Source organism: Anomalospiza imberbis, chromosome 6 (assembly GCF_031753505.1).
Source record: "Anomalospiza imberbis isolate Cuckoo-Finch-1a 21T00152 chromosome 6, ASM3175350v1, whole genome shotgun sequence".
NCBI lineage: Eukaryota > Metazoa > Chordata > Aves > Passeriformes > Viduidae > Anomalospiza > Anomalospiza imberbis.
Window position 1 is genome coordinate 4227403 of NC_089686.1, and position 24878 is coordinate 4252280.

Consider the following 24878-nt stretch of genomic DNA (forward strand, 5'->3'; position numbering starts at 1 on the left):
TGTTTTACTGAGACCACAGCTGGGTGAGAACACTCCTTTGTGGAGAAACCGTACTTAAATAAACCTGCGATCGTAGCAGCAGATGTAGACGGGAAGCAAATGTATTAAACATCACTGTCTTGGACATTAGTTCTGAACCACCACTGATCACACTCCACTTCAAAGAGACCCTCTACCAGGGGCTTGGCTGGGAAGATAAAGCCCTGGCTATTTACCTTCTGACCTTGGTTCAAGACTAAATTGAGAATCTAAATGAAAGTAGTTTGGTGGTCTCAGCTCAATCCCTGGTAGACAGTTGTCCGTATCACAAAAGCGCCATCCCCAGTTTAACACAATTTGGCACGGCCGGTCCTCTCTGCTTAGGAGAGACCCTGGGCTAAATTAACACAGAGACTAAATTACAGCTCATGTGCCATCGTGGAGATGGCAGTCTTCGGAATGGTGCCTTAGAATAGCAGCCTGTGTGGACGCCCTCCAAACTGGCTTCTGGATAAAGAAATCTGCTTTCAGAGCTCCCACTTTCAAGCCTATTGCTTAAGCCAAAAAAAGGAAAATAAAAGCAAATCACAACACAGGCTTTTTAGGAACTCCTACGTAGAACAAGGATGATGATCTTGGAGAGATTAAAACACACTTTCTGTGTTTTTATTGAAATAACTGAAATTCGAGGGATTATTTTATCTTATTAAATCACCTCATGAGCCACAACCATAAATTGCCTCATTTAAATATATTTTACAATTTTTATTATTTCTTACTAGGAAAGCCAAAAGAAGAGATGCTGCCACACAAATGTGCAAGAAGGCATTTGCTAAGCATACATATTCATCATTTACTCATATCTATCTAATCAATCAAATAGATTTAGTACCTGATACCATAAACAGCTACAGTCATGTTTAAATAAGAGTAATCAAAATATTTACATTAAAAATACCTGTAAATATTGGTAGGACATGATTACCCAGTGTATGCTAATATAGGATGGATATAGTGATATAGACAGCACGGCATAAATATCAGATTTACAGCCTGCATGCGCTGTGTGCTGTGGAAGGTGCAGAAGCTCCAAGCAGAAAAAGCCCCACAAATCAATAACGAGGTCATTACCACGAGGGCTGAATACAATGCAGGAAAACAATGTCATATCCTCAGTTTTACTCTAATTGTGGGATGCCTTCCGAGCGAGCTGAGGGGACAGATGGTGGAGCAGTTCCCGTGCTCTGACTCCTGCTCACTTTCTGGCTCTTCCTCATTCTTTATGTCTGACTTTGCTTGCATTGCTTAGGCTGGATCTTAGTGTTTTTCAATGCTTTGGGGCAGTAAAAAATAATAATTATAATTGTTGCTATTAGAGAGTCTGGCTGGGTGTTGAAAGTAGTCTGAAAGCATCATTATAAGGCTCTTTATGCCTTTCAGCCTCCAAAAGCCTTTTAAATGTTTCATTTTTTTATGGTGCCACCGGAAAGCCAGAGGTACCACTGCACACATGATGTGCCTGGGGAAACTGAGGCATGAGGCTGTATTTGTAGTTACAAGTAAATTACTCCACACATGGAGGCTGTGTCTCAGCCTTCTGCACTAGCAATTAGAAAATCCTTCATTTCCTCTTCCCAGAAATACTGTGGAAATGAGAGGGGAAAAAAATTCTTCAGTGGTACAAGTAGTGAGGCAGCTGCTGTACTTAATCTGACAAGGTCAGGATGGGGTTGGAATAGGGGATACTGGTAAAGGGCTGCAAATGAAGAGATGATACAAATTCATCAGGAAGAAATAGAAAAAATCCAGCTTTTTTTTTTTTTTTTTAATTTTTACATCAGACCCAACACACAACATCCACCTCCTCTGCTCAGGTGTCACAACCCCTTGCACCTGCAATCTTTTGCACCAGGAATATTCAGAAGCTTTCAGTCTCTCAAAGGCATAATTTCTCTCAGGACTGGGATCCCAGCTTGTGACAGAAGTACTTCTCCTGACACTGGGAGAAAGGCCTTGCTCCAAATCCCACTGAAGGCGACAGGAGGGCTCTCATGCCAAGGCTTTGGAGCAACCCCTGCCTTGGTAAAGAAGCATGATATATTATACACTTAATTTTCAAAACTGGGTGGCTTAAGTGCATCTCTGGGCCAGGCTGCCTGATGGCAGAGTTGAATGCCCAGGAAGGATCAAAATGGCCACAAGATGCAATTTCTGCACGTGGAGTTAACTTTGTGTGGAGGGACCGTTTTGTGTGGCTTATTTTGCTAAGAAATGGTTCCAGTGCACCCCTCACTGGCCCCCATATGCTGTTCTAGACTGGTGTGTCACAAAAATCCCCCCTCGTGCTCGCAGAAACAGTGACCCCCACATAAACATATGCTCCCCAGACAGCCCCAGACTTTGCAGCATAATAAATGTGTTTGGGGAGAAGCTGGGCCTGGGCTGGTGGGGAGGATGCTCAGCCCCGGGCAGGATTGGGTCTTTTTGTACACATGGTGCTTTCACTGACATCAGTGAGGGTTGGGAGTTTGAATCCAAAGACATACATGGGGCTGGCAGGAGGCCGGGGCAGGGGTCTAATCTCCCCTGACTGTGCATGTGAAACCGCTATTAATCTTAATGGGAGTGCCACACACTCATCAAGGGAAGAATAGATGAAAGGGAGAATCACAATAGATCATTAGATTAAGCAAATAAATATAAATGAATATTCGTTTGGCCTTTAAAAATATTTTCCTTGACGGGGTACTGCAAATATTGGGAATGTTCTTGCAAATATAAAGCCCCTTCGGATCGTCACCTTCCTCTTGTGAGTAAGGGAGGAGAAAGAGAGGGAATTAACACTCGTGCTTGTGTCTCTCTTGGGGCATTGAGGAAGACCCAGCTCTGAAGAGCTGAAGGCTTTTATCACACCACAGAAAAAAAATATTTAAATTTCTCCCAATATCCTATTTAAAAAAATATTATATTCCTCTTTATGCCTTGCACAATTTTCCTTACAGAAAATGGATGACAGGATCCTTCCTCCAGTTTCTGTCACTGGGGCTGAGCCCTGCAGAAGGAGCAGTGCTGAAGGAGGAGAGGAGGAGGAGGATGAGGCATGGGGAGGTCTGGATGCGTGGTGGCCGAGACTCTCTCCTCCAAGGGGTTTTCATCCCTTTTCCTCTCCACAAAACTAGCCAAAAAAGCCGGGGGGGGGGGGGGAATCCTCCGAGTGACCCCCATCATGGGGCAAACTGAGAATTTCCTCTCAGTTACCATCAGTCCTCTGTAATACAAAATGGGAGGGGGGACCTTTGCCTTTGCTTCGGCCTCTCTGAAACGATGTTAAGCACATAAATCAATACAAGAGGGTTTTCCAGCACCAACGTGTGGCCTGATCCTGTCTCTGGCTCTCTGGGATGGAGGCAGAAAGGAGCTGACTGCAGGCCTGGAGGGAATTGGGAATATTGTCCTGCGGGGACGTTGAATCTATTTGCTTCTAAATCCAGCAAAGAAGAGCAGGTCTCATTTCCAAAGCTGATAACCAGAAAGCAGCACGCGGGTTTTATAAAATTTCCGTGTCCTTAGAACTCAGGGGAAGGGCAGAAGTCCATTCCTAGCCTTTCACAGTGCCCTGATATTAAGAAGTTAGCCACCATGGGCTGGCTCATATGGCTATTTTTTTAAAGGAAAAATCAATGAAGAACCCTGCCTAAAATCAATGGGATAATTTGCCACATTAATGTTGCTTTCGAGCTAACTCACAGCAGTCTAACAGGGCTTATTTCATTTAAAGACAACAACATTTTGGCCCAAGCAATGTTTATAAGTCCTCCCCTTTCTTCTCATGTTATGGCACAGAACAAATATGGTCTTTACTGGGTCAGAGGAAAGAAAACTCATGCAAAAATTTTAATGAATGGAAATGCTTTCCTGTGAGCAACGCTTTCCCCTTTGGATCCTCTACGATGAAGTGCAACAACTCTCTGCTGTGAATCATTTTCGCCTGGTCCGTCGTCTCTTCCAAATTATTTACTACATGCAAAGTCAGCCAGAATTCAGAAGAAATTGGGCTTGTTGTGACGTAAGGAGAGATGTGTGGGAACAAAAGGGCATTCCTTTATCCTTGCCTGCAACCCGAGCTCGGCGGCTTTGAAAGCTTCTCAAGTCTTCCACCAAACTCCTACTCCCTCTTTTTTCCTTTTTTTTCCCCTTCCCTTTTTTTTTTTTCCCCTCTCTTTTCTTCCTTCTTCTGAAAAGTAATTAATATAATCTCATCAGCGGCCCTTACGCAACTGCTCACCTCAGCTCCTCTCTTAGGGGTTCTGCCAGGGGTTGTCCGGGGAAGTCAGCAGAGCCTCCCCGAAACGCGGCGGCTGCCCCTGCCCCAGCCCCAGCCCGGGAGGATGTTTTTAAAGGCGGATCAAGTTGTAAATGGTAGGGATTTCTTCCAGCGGCCCTTGTCGGGCTGGCAGACCCTGGATTTACGCCCGTCCTCACCGTCCTGCGTGGGGCTGGATGTTGGCGGCTGCCCTGAATAGGGCTTTTGCAGGAGACGGGATTACTCACACGAGTAACAGCTTGTGGGGATTTGGCCTCCCCTTCCTGCTCGGAACGCAGGATTTTTTTTTTTTAAGGATAATTAAAGTGCTGCTATAAGCGCCGGCTATCTGGATGTGGCCTCTGGCATTTTCCACATTGCACGGGTAAAATAATATCTCCCAGTTAATTTGAGGGGAGGGTTTGTGGCTGGTTTTGAGTGTCCCTAATGAGGTTAAGCAGAGGAGGGGGAAAAAAAGAGAGGTTGTGGAAGAAGAAATTCAGGTTTCCTGTAGTCTCCTTTGGCCAGGATGACGTGGGGAATTCCCTCACCTTTTGGTACAGCATTAAAGGACGTGATAGGGAGCTGGTGTAATCCTTGTCAATAAATGCAATAGTCAGCGAGCAAAATTGCCACAGTGCACACAGAAATTCAGCCTTCACTCACCATATGGAACAGCTGGGAAGAGTTTCAAAACTTTTCCTCCTTCCCTCACTTCTCTGTATTATGATTTTTCTTTTTTTCATCAGCACAGAAAACAAAAGAAATAAAACAACCTGACAACTTCGTGCGTTGTCTTGTGACTACAAAAAAAAAAAAAAAAAAGAGAAAAAAAAAAGCCTGTGAAGTATCACTGCTATGTTTTAGTCTAATGCTACTTCTATCTTTTATCCTTTTTAATTAGAAGGCAAATTCTCAGACCGCCAGGCCTAATCCCTACACAGTGGAACAAAGCCCAGCAAAGTCTTTGAACACTGCCCAGCCAGGCAGCACAAACCCTAGTAACTGTTGGCAGTAGGGCTGGGACTCTGACCCTCATCTTAGCCATTCTCTTCCAGCCCCTGATGCTCCCTGCCCTTCGAAACCTTGTCTGTTGTTCTTCTGTTTGGACTGAAAAGACAAAAGGGGAAACAATGTGGGAAACCTAGAGGATTGGCTAGGTGGGATGCGGGGGAGCTGGTGACGGATAGGAGAAAGTAAATGGAGTTTCACGGGAATGGACACAGTGGGGAGAATTGGATCACCAGATTATGTCTTTAGGTTCAAGAAATTTCTTCATCCCTCACTAAATCTTTTCATGGACAATGCCACTTTTAAACAATTGTTGCATTTCCAATTACTACAGGAGTGTTCAAACAAATGGCAAAGCCCTTAATGAAAAGTTTGCTCATATTTTAAACTTTGGAGATCAAAATCCATAAAACAAATAGCTTTTACATGAGTTTCGCTCAGACACTTATGTCTCCAAATTATTTACACTTGTGATATTTCCAGTTGAGAGCATAATTTGTGCCTAGTCAAGCAAAACATACAAATACATATAGATACATGAATTTCCAGAGCTAGCGGGAGCACCGCAGAATAAACATTTTGTCTGAGATAGGCTCATGTCAAGCAAGCCAATATTAAAAAGCTCTGCCTGCTTTCTATTATTTTGGCTAACTGCAAATCATTAAGAGAGAAAACAACAGATGTGGCTACGAGCACTCAAATATCTTCCAAACTGTGACTGTGCACGTCAACATAAAAGCCTGAGTTACTGTGGTGTACAGGGATGCTGCGAGCAGCGATGGGATTATTTCAATATATGGGGATCATATGGACCTACCATACCTAGGGAGGGAGTGGAAAAATAAAAATTGGCCACTAAAAAACCAAACACAACAAAAACCAAAAAACTCTGCAAAAAAACCTAACAAACAAACAAACAAACAAAAAAAAAACCAAAAACCAAAAAAAAGCATAAGCCCCCTGAAACCTGGGGTTTCAAATAATTTTGCTTTCCCTTTAAAAATTTGAGGCAGGGCTTGGCATTCCTCCAGCTGATGTAAAATGGGGGATATCTCTCTAATTTACTCCATGGAGAATCTGACCCTTTTCCCCCACTTTTTTTTTGGAGGGGGGAGATTTTTGGAGTAGCAGTTACAAAGGACAGTTTCTGATTTCGGAGAGCCTAAGTCTGTTTAGGGAAAAGGGGCATAAGCTCCTCAGATATTTAGGCACTTTTAAAGACATTTACCCTAAATCCTTACACTCGTAGGCACTCACTTTTGAAGGCTAAAGTGGCGGTGTGTTTTTAAAGCAATTTAGTTAAACCAGTGCAAAACTCTTTGTGGACATCATAAATCAATTTAAACCTGGCTTATACCGATTTAGCTTAGTTTAGCTACTAAGTGTCTTAAGCTAAATTGATAAGCCATTTTTAAACCCATTTAAGAATGTCTACACAGGGCTTTGTGCCAGTGAACTTAAATCAATTGAAAACCAATTTTAGCTGGTGCCATTTTGAGTGTAGGCAAGATTAGGCATCTTGAATGGGAATGTGTGCTGATCCCATGTTTTCCTTATAACACCTCTGATTCCCAGCACACGGGGCTGGGGCCGTGAGTGGCGCGACCAATTTTGTGCTGTGAGTGTCGTGTGTGGCTTTGGCTGTGCTGTAATGGTGGCATTGATCTGCTTGGTGGCCACAATTAATGGTTTTGGCTTTCTGCTTGGCAAAATGCTCATTGCAGCCTCTCCCTAGTTGGGTTTTGGTTCTACAGGAGGATGCAGAGGCGCCAGTACCAAGGGTCTCCTGACGGACGGGGTTGCTGCTTGCCTGGGCTCTGGGGTGCTCCCCACGGGCAGAATTGCCTGCACAAGGGGTCTGGTAGGCAGACAGGAGCAGGTATTTCCTTTGGAGTGGTAAAAGTGAGGATCTTGCCTCACAAAGGCCACGTTGGTGTGGAGGATCAAGAGTAGAAGACCGCCCTGTGTACAGGTCAGCTCAGAGACAGAAACAAGAGGGTGCTGGAGTCAGCTTGGCCTGGCCGCTGCAGGTCTCCTCTGGTTTGAAGTATTCAAAAAGAGGAGAAGAAGGGTCCTTCTGTTCTCCTGTGAGCAGGACTGATTGGGGATGCTTTCCCTAAGATGGTACCAAAATACCACAGATGTGGAACACACGAGCTGTCTTAGAATCACAAGAGCTGGGTCACAGAATCACAGAATCATAGAATCCCAGAATTGTGTGAGTTTGAAGGGACATTAAAGACATCCAGTTCCAACCCCCTGCCATGGGCAGAGACACCTTCCACTATCCCAGGCTGCTCCAAGCCCCATCCAACCCGGCCTGGAACACTTTCAGAGATGGGGCAGCCACAGCTCCTGGGGGCACCCTGTGCTGGTGCAACCATGTCCTGCTGACATCTCACATGTGTGAGGTGCTCAGATGACTGCAGACACCCATGGGAAAGGTGTGGCAGAACTCTGACACCACTCTCTCCATCTTTGTGTCCTGTGTGGATCAGACAGGGAGCACCACATGCAGGGCAAGAGCCAGATTCAGGGAGAAATGAGCACAGATTTTAAGCTGAAGTGCAGTGTCATGACCCAAATTTGAGCTTGCCCCTAGATACCTTCCTGAGCTGAATCCAGCTGGACTTTTACTCTTAAAAATGAGCACTGCATGTTCAGGCAGGGGAGGTGTCAATAAAAAACACAGTTGTTATCAGCCACGTGCCTGAAGGCCGCTGGTTCAGCTCCTCTGGGGGTGGAAATTCAGTACAACTGGGGATGCTGAGGGTGAGGTGGTTTTGGGCAGTGTGGCTCTGGCCATGAGGATTTTGGGTGAGAGGTTGTGGAGTGTGAGCAGCTATGCCCATCCCATACACCTTTGAGTCCATGTTGCTTTCAGGTGCTAAAAAATGATTTTTAAATAAAACCCAATCAAAGACTCGGGTGGTTTTGTGCCTATCACCAAATGGATTTTTTTTTTTTTTAATTTCTAATGAACCAACCAATTTAAAATTTAAAATTTAAAAATTCTGACCAAATTCCAACCAGGTTTAAACTCATGAAAAGAATTACTGCTTGTCCTACACTGGCCTGTTTTGTTCACTGCAGGTGGTGCTTTCGTGTCGTAAACAGGGTCTGTCACATTGTCATCATGTGTTCAGTTTCTGTGTAGGTATAAACGAGCTGTTTGCCCAAGTGAAGGTGAATAGAGACATTTCCAGTGTCTTTCATAAAAAAAAAAAATCCTACATGATGGATAAAATTGATGTGATATCCTACAATGTTTAACTTTCTTATCTTTCGATCAGAGGCAATTATATTCCTTCCTTCCTCTTAGCCTCGGCATGACACTTTGGCTGTGCCACTGTTGGTGCACACATGGTGGAGAGGAGCTGCAAGTCTCCCTTGTAATCTAACCACACACAAATTTCCAAGTGTTTTTCCGTGCCATTAATCTTAATATTGAGCGCCCTAATCTGTTTATAGCGCACAATACATGCTACGCCCTGATAAAAATCTTTTATACATGTCTGGGCAAACAGCATGAATAAATAATGGCCAATTTCCATACTGCCAAGCGAAAAGCTACTGTAAATTTATTTTTATTTCCAAGCCTCTCTGCATCCCTTATTGGGTGGAGTCTCCTCGCCCCGGAGTGAAAGGGATCAAAGATAACATTCTTCTCTGTCTGGGTGTACTTTGTGGACCTGCCTCCCAACCAAGGGATGAAAGGAACTTGCTAAACTGTTGCCATTTTGCAACATCTGCTATAATTCCCCTAAATCCAGATTTGTCTGACACAGAGAGCTCCTGTTCTTACATCATTGCCATGTGACAGTATAACACCAGTCACATCAAGCTTGAGGATTCCAGCTCCCGGCGATGATAATATGAAGAAAACCTTTTTTGCCTAGGGCAAAACACTTGTAGCAAAGTATTATTCATCTGGCCAATTTAAATCTTCTCTCAAAAAGGTACCCAGAAACATATGCAGCGTGCCTTTGTAAAAGGCTTGAGCTGCTCATAGGCAAATGACCTGAACCAAGAGTACAAAACCCAATGTCCTAATTAATTACTGCTAAGCAGCTCTGATACACAGAAAAGAAATGCTGGTACTAATCCTTAACCCCGTCCTACATTCTTAAAATAGCCAAAATATTGCTGACAGCTAGGAAAACAAAATTGTCTCTGATTTAAAGGTTTGGGACCCTGGCTTAAAAAGAAGATCAGAATAAAATATTTGAACAGAGTGATTTTGGACAAGTCCTGTTTCAGCACATAGCCTGGCTCTGCGGTGATGTGGTCCCCTGTTTTGGGATGGAAACAGTGCCAGGAAAGCAAAGCCCAGCTAAAGCCTCTGGGTCTGTCTCCCCACTTTGCTCTGCCCTGTGAGTTCAGCTCCACAAGGTTGTGTTGCTTCTCCCAATGAGCACACTTTGTCTGAACCCCACCCTCAACGTCTAATGGAGAAAAATAACATTAAAGTATATAAAAACTGTGCCATTAAGCACCCCACTTGCTGAAGCAGACCCTTGGAGCACTTTTTGGGACTTAATCCTTCAGTTTGAAGGCAATGATGTTGAAAACGAGATTCAGTGTCCATTAATGACAGCCACGTTTTCTTACCAGGTCTTTGGGAATCATAGCCTGCTCTAGCAATGGGAAAACCCACATTTTGTTAGATTTGGTGATTATGTGTCTCCTGATGGAGCTGTTCAGTGTTGGGCAGAAAAGTGGACTTCTTCTGGCTTGGGGGACAGGAAGGAAAGAATCCATTTTAGGAAAGAAACAGAACATCAGCTGAAGGGTTGTTGGCACCCAGAGGTGGAAGTCCACGAATAACGGCTGCACCTTCCATGGCATCAAGATATAAATTTCTCATGAAGAGAAAGGAAAATCTCTTTCTTAGCTACATCCCCACTCCCTGTATGTCTAATCCTGCAAACGGGGCTGTGATCCCATGGGTCATATGTGAAGTCACTTGGTTAGTTCACATGAATCACCTGGCGAGGAGGAATTGGGCTCTGAATTTTTTCTCTGACAGTCAGGCCAGGAGACTCCAGTGGATTTACTGACTGGGAGGAAGCCCAAGCTATTTGCCCACGAGTGTTTTCCTTTTGCCCATGCCCTCTCCCTGCAGGCTGCGGCTATCCCAAGAGCCCTGGCTAAAGCTCCGTGTTCCTTGTTAATAAGTTGTTGTCAGCAGGGTTTTGTCACTTTACTATTATGAACTTAATGTCTGAGTGATGTCCTCAGCTAAGTGATGACATTGAGTGGATAAGTGCTCATTTAGGGACCTGCAGAAGCTCCACTTTAGGGGTAATTTCCCTGCCTGGTTTGATTTTTCATGCCATGTAGAGCACTGACTTCTGTGTCTGCGGACGCATTTTAGAAGTGCCAGTGGACGCTTTGAAATCCAGGGTGCTCTGGAGAAGAGAATGTTGCAGAGAGACTTCAGAGCCCTTTCCAGTGCCTAAAGGGGCTCCAAGAGAGCTAAAGAGGGACTTTGGATAACGCCAGGGAGTGAAAGGACATGGGGGAAAAGCCTTAACTGCAGGGCAGAGTTAGATGGGATATTGGGAAGGATTTTTTTTTCCTGTGAGGGTGCTGAGGTCCTGGAAATATTGCCCAGAGCAGCTGTAGCTTGGTCCAACCCTGGAAGTGTCCAAGGCCAGGTTGGACAGGGCTTGGAGCAACCTGAGATAGTGGAAGGTGTCCCTGCCCATGGCAGGGGGATGGGAACAAGATGGTCTCAAAGCTGCCTTACAACCCAAACCATTTTGGGATTCTGTGAAACCTCTCCACACAGGCATTAAATACGTAGCTGGCTTTGATAACCTGGGTGTGTAGGATTGACAGGGCTCTGCAGATACCCTCCCATGGCTCTGCAGGTCACTGGGACTTCCAGCACCCCTGTCCTGCAAGACTGGCTCAGAGTGGAGCCTGCATGCAACAGCTCATTAAAGAGGATGTTTTTATTTTTGGAGTGGTTGCATATCAAGGAAATTATCAAGGCAAGTGCTTGTTTCTATAACCTGGATAATTGCATAACATCAGGATTTCTCTGCTCATTATTGGTATGATTTTAAAATTATTTGCAAGAAACTAAAAGTGGTGTCTGCAGTTGTGCTCATTTCCTAGACAAACATTCTTGTTAAATACACATCCCCCATTTTAACTTCTCTTTTTCTTTTTTTTTTTTTTTTTTTTTTTTTTTTGTTTTTTTTTGTTTTTCTTTTCTTTAAGCACTCTTGCAATCTTCCTAAATTTGGCTGTGCCACCATTTCATTTTGCTAATACCCCTTGAAACTGTTAACACTTTTTCCTGAATACTTTCCTAGTGGATACGAAGCAAAAAGGAAGAAAGGCTACTGTCAAATTGATTAAGTGAAAGCTCATTAGAGAAAGTAACAAGAGGTAAAATCTGCATATGCATTGCAGAAATGTGTCTGATCTTGCTAAGTTGTGAAAAGACAAAATAAGCTCAAACCTCCTTGTGCTGTAAGTAGTTCAGGGGAGATGGGGGCTGGGGATGGGAAGGGCTCCCAAATGTGTGTTACATTAAGGATTCCTCCTTAGAAAGAGGCTGTGGAGCAGCCCCTGCTAGCACCACTTCACTGAAGGGTTTGCCAGTGCTTTAACGACCAGCCCTGATTTACAGGGGTCTGTGCCGTAAAAATTCTCAATTCCTTGAACCCTGACAAACAAGACCCCAACACAAAACCCCTGAACAGCAATCCAGCAAAACTGCTTGAACCGTGGTTCCTTAAAAATGAAACACAATATAAAGTCAGCAGTAATTACTTTGTGTGTTCTCAGAACTCAAAACCACCTTTCTATGTCCTTTTTGTTCCCCAAGTGTAGTTAGGTAATTTTTTTCCTTTGGCTTGAAATAGGGAAGATCTCCCTTTAGTTCTAACAAGCTAACTGGTTGAATTATTGATGTCTGAAAATGAGTCCTATCAGCTCATCCTGGGGAGACTTGGAGGGACAGGCATGAGCTGGACACATCCTCTGCTGGGAGTCTCTTGGGTAGGATCCAAGTTTGTGAGCATGTTTCTGCGTGTTTCCTCATGGTTCTTCATCACATCCACTCTGGGGCCAGGATGCTGCAGGGTCTGCAGATGAATTCCATCTTTCCCCCATGGTTTGTCCCCCCATAACCAGGGATGTCTGGTTGCCCATGGGGATGCTCCACTCCAGTGCCTCATTTTGGGCCATCTTTCCTTCCCAGCTTAGCTGAGCCCTTGTCAGAGTCTCAGACTGAGCACTGTGTTGTGGCTGCAGATTAAATTGACCTTGATTTCTGAAAATATAGATCAAAATTCTAATATGATTTTAAATATGGTCAGCACATCTTTTACAAGCTTTTATGTGAGAGGCAGAAGGGGCCAGCACCTAACCCCTGCTGCCTGTAGTAAACGTGTCACTAAAACCTTAAATAACTTTTCTCTTACACACACATCTAGAAGACTTAATTTCTTCTACCTTTAAAAAAATTATATATATCCCCAATTAAAAGCGGCCAAAGAAGAGGAATACCGAAGTACCAAGCTAAAGTAATGTGATAACTTGGAACTTAATCCATAAAAGACAGATATTTTACGGTTCAGGCTAAAACTCAAGGCTGACATCTAACCTGACACAAATATGCTGTTGCATGTGAGAGCCCTTGTTAAAAAAAAAAAAAAAAAAAAAAAAAAAAAGCTGGGAATCTGCAGGCATAAGCCTGACAGTGCTCATTTAAATAGGAAAATGTGTCTGTTTGGGAGGTAGACCACACGTCTGAAAGTTATGAAAGCAAACGCCAATAATAACCATCTAAGGCAGAGCACGTTCCTTGGAATGTGGAAATTACTGTATTACAACAAAGCTGTTGTTTCCACCAGGGTGTTTTGTAGCCTGGCTCATAATATTATGTATTTCGGCAGATCCTGGTAATTACAAATTTAAGTCTTAAATCCTCAGCTTTTCTTTATGTTCTCAAAGTACCCCTATAGGTATCCTCACTCCAAGCTTAAATCAGACCCAAAATACAAGGTGAAATGGGGCTGGTTGAATTCCTGCACTTTATAATGATATTTATTAAGCCAGTTTTGAAGGGAATAGTTGAGCCGATCATTGTATTTAAATCCAATGGTACTCCAAAGCGCTCTGGAATTGTTTAATTAAAACCAAGGTGCACATTAATAAGAAAGGATATCATTTTGTCATTTATATATAATTTCTTGATTTTGTTAGGGGAATAAAAAATGAAGAAAGCCCCCCAAAATATAAAGAGAAGGAAGGACCAGTAAGCCTGATAATAGCCCTCTGTGGAGAAGAAATAAGTATACAACAGAAGAAAAGCACAGTGAGGAACATAATGTTAGTAAAACACTCTTAATGCTACACAAGCTGTAGAAAATGCTACTTTGCATTTGGGCTGCAGCATCGTTAACTGTGGGCAATTGAGTAAAGAGTGCACCTTTTAAACTAATTCCTTGTGCTGGAGACACAGCCACATCCAGGAGCCTACCTCATTAATATGCTATAGTGGTCAAATAGGAGATTAATAACAAAGTCACCTGCTAAACCTACAAGGAACCTGTTGATTAACAATAAGCTCCAAAAATAAGATACCAGCCTGCAAAGCAAAATCGAGTCCAAGGGCAACAAGTGCTTCTGTAATTTATTCCTTCTTTACACAAGGGCATAAAGCTCCCTTTATAACCGTGTTTTCAAGGCCCTGCTGTGAGCTGTAGGTGTGAGCTTTTCAGCTGATTTATTAATTTTAGTTTCAATCAAAGTGTCACCTGCAGACACAAAAATGTCGGCCTCACCACAGAAAATACAGGAAAAAAAAAAGCTGGGGGGGGGAAGGAAACAGAGACAGAGGAGAGAAAGAGAAAGACCAAAGGTTTTATTGTGAGAAACTCTGCCAGCAATTTTAATTTTTTTTTTTCTCTTTTGGTCATGTGAACACTGGACAGCCTATTCTCCACGTAGCCCAAATAATTCCCAGCCACATAATTAAAAAAAAAAAAATCCGAAATTAAACATTTTTGTCATACTTGGAAAGTCAGCCTCAGACCCGGGCAATGGCGCTAACCCGGCGGCTGCCAAAACAATCAGCCCCTGTTGTCAGTAGGGGGACATTCTCCCCAACCAACCGCCTGAACAACAAGTCCACTGAGCAAAATGTGCAAAAAATTCTCAATTAGTTGTCTTTATTTAGTGAACACTATGGGGTCCTCAACGGCACTATAGAATTATGGCAGGAAAGCTGAGCTCTTCAGTGGCTTATTAGCATTCTCCGAGGGTTGGAGTGCTGCTGGTTGCAGACTGGTGCCTCCAGGAGCTGGTGGTGGGACCCCGGCACTCCTTGGGTTTTGTCCTTTTGTCCTTCCCAGCCAGCAGGAAGTACGGCCCCATGTCCAGGGTATTCTGGGATATCTTCATCTCATTCACCGCTCGTAGGCCCCATGCCTTTGTCAGTGGCCATGAGCATCCTCCTAGTCTGGGAAGCAAAACCTCTGGGTTTGCCACTAAAAAAAAGTGACCAACCCACAAGCAGAAAGAGGCTTTGCTGCCTCCTCCCTCCTCTCCCCAGCAGCTTTCCCAAATGAACATCCCCCATCAGTGAGCTGGGGCCAAAGGAGCTGAATGTTATGGTGCAGTCCTCTTAAATTACCTCAGATGTTATCGATACCCCGCTTCCATGTTGGAGGAAAAGAAGGCAAATGGGGGTAAATGGGAGCAGCTCCTTGTTCAATTCTTATCTTAATTTAAATGTAAAGTGAATGTCTTTTTTTTTTTTTTTTTTTTTAATAGAAGAGATGGGGAGCAAAAAAAAGTCGAGTAGCAAGTGCTAGAAATGTCTTTTCTGAGAAAGAGGGTATTTGCTGCTTTAGGGAAAACACTATCATTGACTAAATTAACAAGTTGTCTTATCAACTGCCATAAGCCTTGAAGTCTAATTAATTTAGTACTGATCAATAGCCTTGAATGAAGCATTGATTTCTGCAGCTTTCCAGGGCTGCAGCAGAAACACATTCCCTGCTCCTTGCACACTCCTCTCATAGGAGCCAAGCATTTGTGATAGCAACATTTATGTCCCTTTCTTCAACCTCCAGCAAGCATTTTATGAATTAATTTCCATGAGACACTTGATTCTAAAAAATACTTTAAAGAAAGAAAGTGGCACAACAGGGGGTCCTGGGAAATCTCTGTTCTTGGAGTTATATTCTGCTTTAAGAATCTCTACCTGAGAGGAAGAGGATTCGGTAGCAGATCAGGGAATGGTGGAAATCCTGGCAGAACTTAGAGGTATCCATGGGGTTTTTCCTCATTGATGTCCACCAAAGTGTTGACTTCCTGGACATATAAATGGGTTGAGCAGGAGAATCTGCTCTGTTTTCAAGGTAGAGACCTCTGAATAGAGCATTAAAAATGTTACAGAGTCAACCCCCCACAGTCATTAGAAAAAGAGCAAAGTCACTGAACACCAACAGATGGACCTGAAATTAATGTCGCTCAGCTGATGTGGGAATATTCGAGCTACCATCCAGACATGTGCCATGGGAACCCATGGAAAAGACTTCCATGGGGACAGGGAAGATGCAGAAGACAGTGGCTTGGGAGGGACAAGGAGGCACTAAAGGAGCGCATGGTGTTGGTGAAAAGGCTCTCAAAAGCCCCATCATGGTGGCTTCAGACCCCAAGTGCTGCTGTGCCCACACTGTGACAAGATGTGCAAACCCAGGAGTCGAGGCCTCGCAGGTGCAGGAGGCACCATCAGCTGCTCTTTTGTGCCATCCTTGCCCCGGGTGGATGTGGGCTGGTCTTCCCCAGGGAAAGGGGCTCATTATTTGTGTCTGTGAGCCCGGGGGAGAGTTTCCCATCTGGTGGGATGGGGTTAAATTCTGCCCTGGGCTACGTCCTGGCATCACCCGCTGTGGATGATGCTCTGCCCTCTGCCTTTGGCATCCAGAGCCAGAGCATGTGGCTTCCTTGCTTTGTCAGAATCACTCATGGCCAAATCCATCTGGATAAAATGAAGGGAAAAGATGAATTCGGAAGGCGGGAAGCATTTTGGCAGCACCAGCAGTTCTGCTGGGATGTAAGAGAGGTGAGAGTCAGGCCCTAAATGCTTACAAATTAGCGTAAATTCCAAACCTGTGCTAGCAGGAGTCAAGCATTGTGACAGGTCTCCTCCAAACCCTTCACTTCTTCCACCCTGCCTGGCTGAGGCACGTCATTAATTTTATTTCTTTACTCCACATGTTCTCCTAGAGAAAAAAAAAAACCACGCAAACCCAAATCCTGTGGGGAAAAAAAAAAAAAGAAAACAAAAGGAAAAAAAAAAGGAATGACAATAGTAAAAATTTGACACCACAGGAGAATTACATTTAACCTTTACAAAATTTGGCCCTTTTAATTCCAGGCTAAAAAAAGAAACCAGAAAGCCCCACCACAAAAGTCCCTCTCCTAGTCTGTTTGGGGGCCTCCATGAGTTTCCATAGCACTTTACAAAAGATCTTTATTGAAGAAAAGATTGGACAAACTTTCCTTATATGTGTGGCCCTAGTCATTAATTGCCCCTGTCTTCTTTACCAAGGCCTTATTCCTATGTAAATACCCTTGCATAATGTTACAGGCTATTGTCAGGCCAGCGCCAGTCAGTCGCCACTTATATGCATTTTTATTTCAATCCGCTGCGCCGGAGAATGAAAAGATGTCTGGACTTAAGCTGTTTACCAACTGGGCCAAAGCTGCAGTGTGGAAGAACTGAAGAAAGCACCAGGCAACTGCAGGAACAGGCTTGGACAATGCAAGCAGCCATTTTCAGTTGAGTTATTAACCTACCCTGAAACTCTTCTAATCTACGCCTTTTTTAAAGAACAAATGTACTGAACCAAACATGAATGAGCCAGGACTATTAAGAGAGAAATCCTCTAAAGGACTATTGAGTGCAACATAGGTTTGTAATCATTTTGTCTCAGTTGCCTGCTACCAACATTATCAATGATGAAAATGCTTGCTCAGTTGTGGGGGATTGTCTCGTAATTAAACGACGGCGCCGTACTGTAAAAGAACATGCAGGAACACAGGAGATACCAAGGGCTTTCAAATGAGCCGCTCCCAGAAAGGACTGGGAATGGGCATGGATTACAATCCAACTTGAAAAACTGAATTAAGGACATCAGGGTCTTCCTTTTAAAACATAAGAACTTTTTTAGGCTCGCCGGGAAGAGAGAAGTCTCCAGAATGGGCTCTGGCATGCAGAACACTTGTGATGAAAATGAGCTAAAGCATGTAGAGGAAATCTTTCCTGCATTAGGTTGGGAAAAAAAGTGCAAAAATGGAAAATCAAACCCTCACATGCGCTTGCAGGAAAAGGAAAGAAAAAAACTTATAAGTTTGCTGCAGGCTACATCTTTGTAGTGACTTAATGGCACTACAATCTACATAGTGTAGTATTAGCCTTAAGAAACTCTTGACTATTTGCATGCATATTAGAATCCAATGAGAGCTTAATAAGTGCATATATATGACAGAGGAAACATCTCATTGCATAGTTAAAGCTACAAAAAAACATTGAGGGAGGCAAAGTCTCAAGTTAATTACCATTACAATGCAATCAAGTACAGCAGTCATAGCTGAAATCCTTTTCTATTAAGACTGCTAGGCTCAACCTTGTCTCTGCAGGTCAGCTCCAGCACAGATAACCTTTCCAGCAGACAAATACATGTAAAATTGGCTCATCTAATTAAAAGCTCAGGGAGGTGTAGAAAAATACCAGCACATTGAAGCTGAGCAAATCACAGAGTACCCCCTCCAGCTGGATGAAGCTACAATATGTGGTTGCTGTTTGTTCTGGAAGGAAACTGAGTCACTTACCATTTCAATAGGTTAATCAATTGACAATTAAATGGAGAAATTGGTTAACTCTGCAACAATTAACATGACACTCTATTAAGTACACTTTCTAATTGCCACAGCTGCAAGTGAAAATTAACGTCTGTGTCAAAGAGGCTGCGTGAGGTTGGGCTGTTCCTGGTGGTGGCAAGGTAATAAATGTAGCTTTAAAAGCCTGTTGTTCATTTTAGACCCTCAAGCACAGTGGGAAAAGGGCCCAGTGCTGAGCTCTATGGTTAGATACAGAGCACCACATGGGTTTATTGAGAGTATCTGGACTCACAGGGTACTAAATACATTCGTGTGTGTGCACACACATTCCTAGAATAATGCTTATCCCTTTAAAACAACTTTTAAAATCCATTGTAAACTTCTTGGAGTGTGAAAAGTGTATATTTGCTCACATATATAGTGAGCAAACAGCGTGTGTGTCATGGAAGGTACACATGGAAGCAAATTCCCTGGAAGTGTTCCTGGCCAGGTTGGACAGGGCTTGAGGCAACCTGGTCCAGTGGAAGGTGTCGCTGCCCATGGCAAGGAGTGGAGCTGGATGGTCTTTACGGTCCTTTTCAACCCAAACCATTCAGGGATTCTATGGAAAGACACATAACTGCACCCATCCTACTCCCCCCAGAAGGATAAGAAGGAAATAAAAGTAACCAAGAGTTGCCTGATGTTCTGGAATTGGCAATTTGTTGGTGGTTTGGAAAGGTCATGGTTTTGAAGAAATGTTTAGTCAGGAATCAGAGCAGATGCCAGCTGAGCCCTCCCAAAGTTGATGGAAACATTGTCTTTGCTTTTCGAGGGACAGAAATATTTGGTTTACAGCAAAAGGTGCTGAGCTGTGCAGGTTCAGCTCCCAGCTCTTCCGTGCAGCTCCTGGGTGCTTTACTGGAAGCACAAGTGAGGTATAAAATACAAGTACCTGGGATGGACAGTGCTCCTTGCTCCAGAACAACGGTGTGGATGCTTGCTCCTCCCACACTGTCCGACAGACTGTGAGTCCAGGGAAGATGTTCAGCAGTGGCCATTGAACACAGATCCCAGGTTGCTTTTCAATATAAATAATCACTGAATTTCTCACTTGGTTACCTTTGACCTCTCTTCATTCACATTACAAAAGCAGTAGTCCCCAGGTCCACCAGAACCCTTCTTCTGGTCAAAACACAGAGATCCAGGATCTGGAGGAGATGCTGTTCTGGAAGAGGACAACAAGCCCCATCTTTATTTTTCTAGTGCTTAGCAATCTGCAAGAGTGAGTTTGCATTTTTTGGGGTGTTTAGGGAAATCTGCTTTCTTGTGGATCCAGACTAGGATGAGCTGTGTCACACGCAGGTGATGGAGGACAAGAGTGTGACACACCCTTGCATTTCACTGCTGCCTTCTATGTTTTCTGCAGGTGTGGTGGGGTGGGAGGTGAATAGAATAGAATAGAATAGAATAGAATAGAATAGAATAGAATAGAATAGTTCATGCTGGAACAATCTGTTATTTGGGACCCCCATACAAGAAGCCCTACAGAGACTTGCAAGGACACGGTCAGGTTTTCCCAGAGTAAATTCTATTACTTCCAAGCTCTGCAGTGAAAGAAGCAAAGCTGCAAATCCTCAAAGCTAATAGTGCTATAATAGTAATTATTTGGTTGAGGGTTGTTTGTGGGGTTTTTTGACCAACAAAACCCAGGGAAAGACAAAAGGTTACATCAGTAGCTGTTGTTTAGAACCCAAACCATGAGAATTACAGATTTCTGCAATGAGATGAATTAAGCTAAAAGCCATATTAAGCAGTTCTACACATCTGCTGCATTTTTTAATTCCCTATGTGCCCTTGCTGCTTATTGTTAAACTTGTTGGGCTGATTGTTAACATCAAGCTCTAACATTTTAACCAGCCTGAATTCTCAACAGGCTGCAGAATTCCTTCCAGTATGGCTTTCCAGAAACTCATATCTGCCGATGGGATTGCATTTTTCTGGGACAGCCTATGGGCTGCTTTGTTTCCTGGTGCTGGACAATTTAGATTTGTAGCAGGCAGAAAAGTCAGAGGGCTGGTGACTGGTTTTTCCTTCCTGAACAAAGTCTGTCACAGCAGCAGGGAGGAGAACGAGGTCTGCCAGGATCCACCATCCAGCCTTGGAATACCTGCAGCCACAGGGGAGGACTCCATGGGACACAGTGTGGATGTCTGATGTGCACAGAAATGTGTCACTTGAAGGGGCTGCTCAGCTGGCAGCTTCTCAGAGAGCCCAGCAGAGCTGGTGGCAGCAGTTCAGGCTAAATAAATAGTGAGGAGTGAGAGATCAGGGTGAAATCCCAGCTTGGAGGGGTCTGCTGCTGGCTTTGCCAGGCCAGCACTCCTCTGCTAAAAAAAAACCCTCCTGGTTTTTTACCCTTCCTTGGAGAAATACGCTGAGCAGACAGCACAAATTTTTGATGCAACACCTGGAGAAAGAGGAAAACCAAGAGTTTTCCCCTTTTATTTCAGCATCAGTGTCTGTGCTGCCACCCCTGCCCGAGTGGAGGGGAGGTTTGTCCCCGAGTGCCGCGGGTGTCGTTGAACATATACTTCTAATTGCAGCTGCTTTCCCTCTAATTATAGCTCCGTTTGGTTAGGATTTTCCTCCAATCCCTCATTTCCCCTAAAGCAAACACCAGAGCACCAGAGTTGTAGCCCCAGTGGGGACATTTATTAATAACCCCCTTGGCAAATAGGGAAAAAAAAATCATTACGCTGTATTAGGCGCTAAAATATTTTCCCACTGCAAAGGCTAATTGATAAAACCAAGCAGATATTATGGGGCAATTAATGTTAAGATGAAAATAAACATCAGAGCAAAACAAAAACAGGCTGATGGAGAGTATTTTTTTTTCTGGCTTCCAGGAGTTTCTTGTGAGTTAGAAATGAGATGCTGGCAAATAATCTGAGATTACCTGCTTAGAAAAGAAGAGATTAAACAGGGAATTGAAGGAAGGGATTCTTGCACAGCTCTTCCAGTGAGAGTGGTTACAAGTCTTAAGGGGTTTTGCATGTCTTTCAAAAAAAGTTTCTATTTTGAATTGACTTTTCCCCCCACTTCCCAGAACAGCTCCATATTCTGCACTTCACTGTAAAAATTGACCAACCCAATCTGAGTTTTCAGTCCCAGAGCAAAATCCATAATGGTGTCAGTTTGAATAATTACAAAGGAAAAAAAGAGGGAAATACGATGGTTTATCACCTGACCCATCCCCTGCTTCAGATTTAAAATAGAGATGCTCAGGGAAAAGCAAAATCTGGCAAAACTCTGAACTTATTCTGGAGGGATTATCTTTTTATTTGCTGTTTGTACAGAGTCAAACACCTTTGATCTTAACCAATGTCCAGAGCTTCCAGCTGCGAGCACAAATCAAACAGTGGATGACCAGTAAAGGAGAACAAACTGGTCCAGCCACACAGTCCATGCACTAACTCTGGGATGGGGAAGGTGATAATGAAGACACGGGCAAACAAGACACTTCTTTCCTGATATTTTATTCATTCATCAAACAATATTACACATTCCCATCGATGCAGGCAGTGGGAATTTTGTGGGGCTGCTTAGAGGCAATTGGAAGGGAAGAAGCAAAGTAAATTCTTTGCTAAGCAGCAGTTTTTATTTTAGATAGGTTCGTAAATTTTTACCTGTTTTAGGTTAGCAAGGTTCTCTAGCAGCTCAGAATGCAGTGCAAGTCCTGTCTAAAGAGGTGGTGGATGCAAGAAACCCTTCACTTTATTCTTGCCTGTCTAGGGTTCAAAAAAAGTCACAATACCACGTTTTTTAAAATAATAGTAACAATAATAAAAAAGTTGTATGTGTCCTGTTCCTATTTGAGGATTGCACGTAGGCTGACAGAGAGGACTTCTGCATATCACAGCAGAGGTTTTTGGGGTTTCTCTGGAAAATTCCTCCTATGTCTTTTGGGACAAACCATGTCATATTCTAACCCTAGTAGAACTCCAGTGGGTATTGTGGGTCAGGCCTGGATGTTGTTGCACTGCCAAGCTAGTCCTGAGAGACTTGTCCCTGCTGCACCCAAGGTGGGGCAGGACATTTTTTGACCTGGAATGAGCAGCTGGCTACTCCTGGAGTCAGCAGCCCCGAGGGAAATGGCTATTTAAGAGGAGATCCCTCTTTAACAGGCTGTGTTCAGGAGGGGGTGACAGCTCAGGCTGCCTGAGGGCAAGCACACCTCCCCATTTACCTGTGACCCAGCTGAGATTGTGCTTGGCTTCCTACCACATCTCAGGGGCAGCAGTTCAGGGGGGGCTGTGGGATGAAGATTTTTAAACTCAGAGTTGCTCACCAGCTTTTCCCTCGCTTTTCTCAAAGGGGCTGTGGGAGTCTTGTCCCCCCTGGAACATATGGACTGGTGGGCACAGCTGCATTCATGGGAGCAGAACCTATATGGAGAACCAAGGGCAAAGATGAAGGCAGGAGTCAAGTCTTCCTTCCACATGTGCTGTCCCAGCATCGAGGAGATGTCATGGTGGAAGCTCATCCCAGATCTGGAAGAGATTTTGGGCGTCTCCAAGATGATCCTGATTCACGCTGTGGATCCAAATCATCCCTTGCCCAGAGATCAGCTTGTGGGTGAGCGTTAAAAGCGATTCTTGTGTTGATAACATCAGCTGGACTCTGTGGTTGTGTGGCCTCAGATATTCTGAGTTTTCAGGGACTGGGGTACAAGTGTTGGGAAGAAGTGGGAGAGAAGGAATCAGCTGCTCATGGATATTCCTCCTACCAAGCCAGTTGCAAATGGGCCATCTCAATGTCACATTGTTGATAAAAAGGACTAGATTTTTCCCTTGTTTTAGACATCTATAACCTGGGCAAGGTCTTAGTTCATATGGTTGAGGAAAAATTTGAAACAATAAAAGCCAGAACTTAGAAAATACTCAAAAACTCCAACAGTTTTAACTAAAAAAAAAAAAAAAAAAAAGCCCTAAAGGGGAATCTGTTGTTCCAGGGAAGGGAGAAATTGAGAGCAGATGAGCAGGTCAAGGATGTGTTGAGTATTTTCAGGTGTTGGGAGTGAGTATGGTGACACCCCTGGGTGACCCCTCAGTCTCTGTCAGGCAGGGAGCTCTGCTTCTGGCTGGGTGAGGCAGTCCCACCACAATGACTCCGAGTTCCCACCATCCTTGAGGCCATGATCTGCCACTGGGCCCGGGTTCCTGCCTTCTCAAACTGACCCACCAAATTTTGCAAAAAGCCCTGAAGTAATTAATGCAGAGTTAATCGTTCTCCTAATTCCCGCTCCATGTTCATGTGTCACTTTAGGTGCAACCTTTTTATCACCAGACTCCCTTCCCAATTTCCTTCTTCCTTACAGTTATGTGCTCCTATCATTGTTTTTTACACATCCATTTCCCCTCTTTTCCTTTTTCCTTTTACGTCTCTGTTGCTGTGGTTTTCATGCTGCCCTTCATTATTGCTCAGCGCTCTTCATTCCAGTCTGGACATTTTCTCCTCTTCTTCCTGTGATCCCCAAGAGGACCTGGAAGGAATAACTGCAGAGAACCTGCCATGCTCTGCTGCTGCTTTTGCTGCGCAAGAAAAGAGCTTTGAAAGTGAGAACCCTTTCAGCTCTGCCCACATGCAGGCAGCACGTTTCCCACGTTGGAAATGAGCACAGCTCTGCTCAGACCTCCACCTCAGGAGCTACAGATGGTGATGAGTGTTACCTCAAGCCTTGGGCAGTTTGTAGTTTCTAATTCACAGAATTGCAGAATGGTTTGTGTTGGCAGGGACCTTAAAGCCCATCTCATTCCATCCCCTGCCATGGGCAGGGACATTTTCTGCTATCCCAGGCTGCTCCAAGCCCTGTCCAACCTGGCCTTGGACACTTCCAGGGATCCAGGGGCAGCCACAGCTTCTCTGGGCAATGAGTCTCTCCTTACTCTTTCTCAGCACTTTCTTCCACTCCTGGCTTTTCTGTTTCATCTGGCTCCTCCTGCAAACTCTGCCTCTCCTCTTTCTCCTCCACCACTTGCATCCTTCCACTTTCTGGCCTCCAGGACATTATTTTTGATTTGTTTGTGCTGCCTGTAAAGTACAGAGGACCTAAGCAAGGCCAGGAAAGCACTTGCATTGCCACAAACACAATTTATTATGCAGCAATGGTGTCTCACAGTTATTACACAGCAGTCACACCTGTCCCTGCTCATTGCAGGGCAGCTGGAGCAGATGACCTTGAACGGTTCCTTCCAATTCAATTTATTCCATGATTCTGTGACCCCCAAAAGGCACTTTGCTTTCAAAAATCAGTGGCCAATATATCTACAGTGATATAAATGTGAGAGCCTGCTCCATGAAAGAGACAAATGTCCAGACAGGAATTTCTGGGATGTGACTGGGGGTCCCTTGCCCCATGTCTGACTCATTCCCTCTGGTCCTGGACATCATGGGGGGCACCCTGGTGATGCAAAGTCACCTGGGCACAGGTGAGGGTGCCCTGCTGAGGGCTGGGGACAGCAGGAAGGTGCCTGCATTGCCTCTGACCATGTCCCTGCTTGTGGAGTGAGGATATCTGTGCTGCTTTGTTTGTGCCTGGGACATGAACCAAGAACTTCTTTAGGATGAGAATGGAAGTGACAGAATTTATTTAGCCAACATGTGAGTATTTTGGGGTATTTCTGTGCTGCCTTATCACCTCAAAAAGAGGCAGACTGCTTAAAATGCT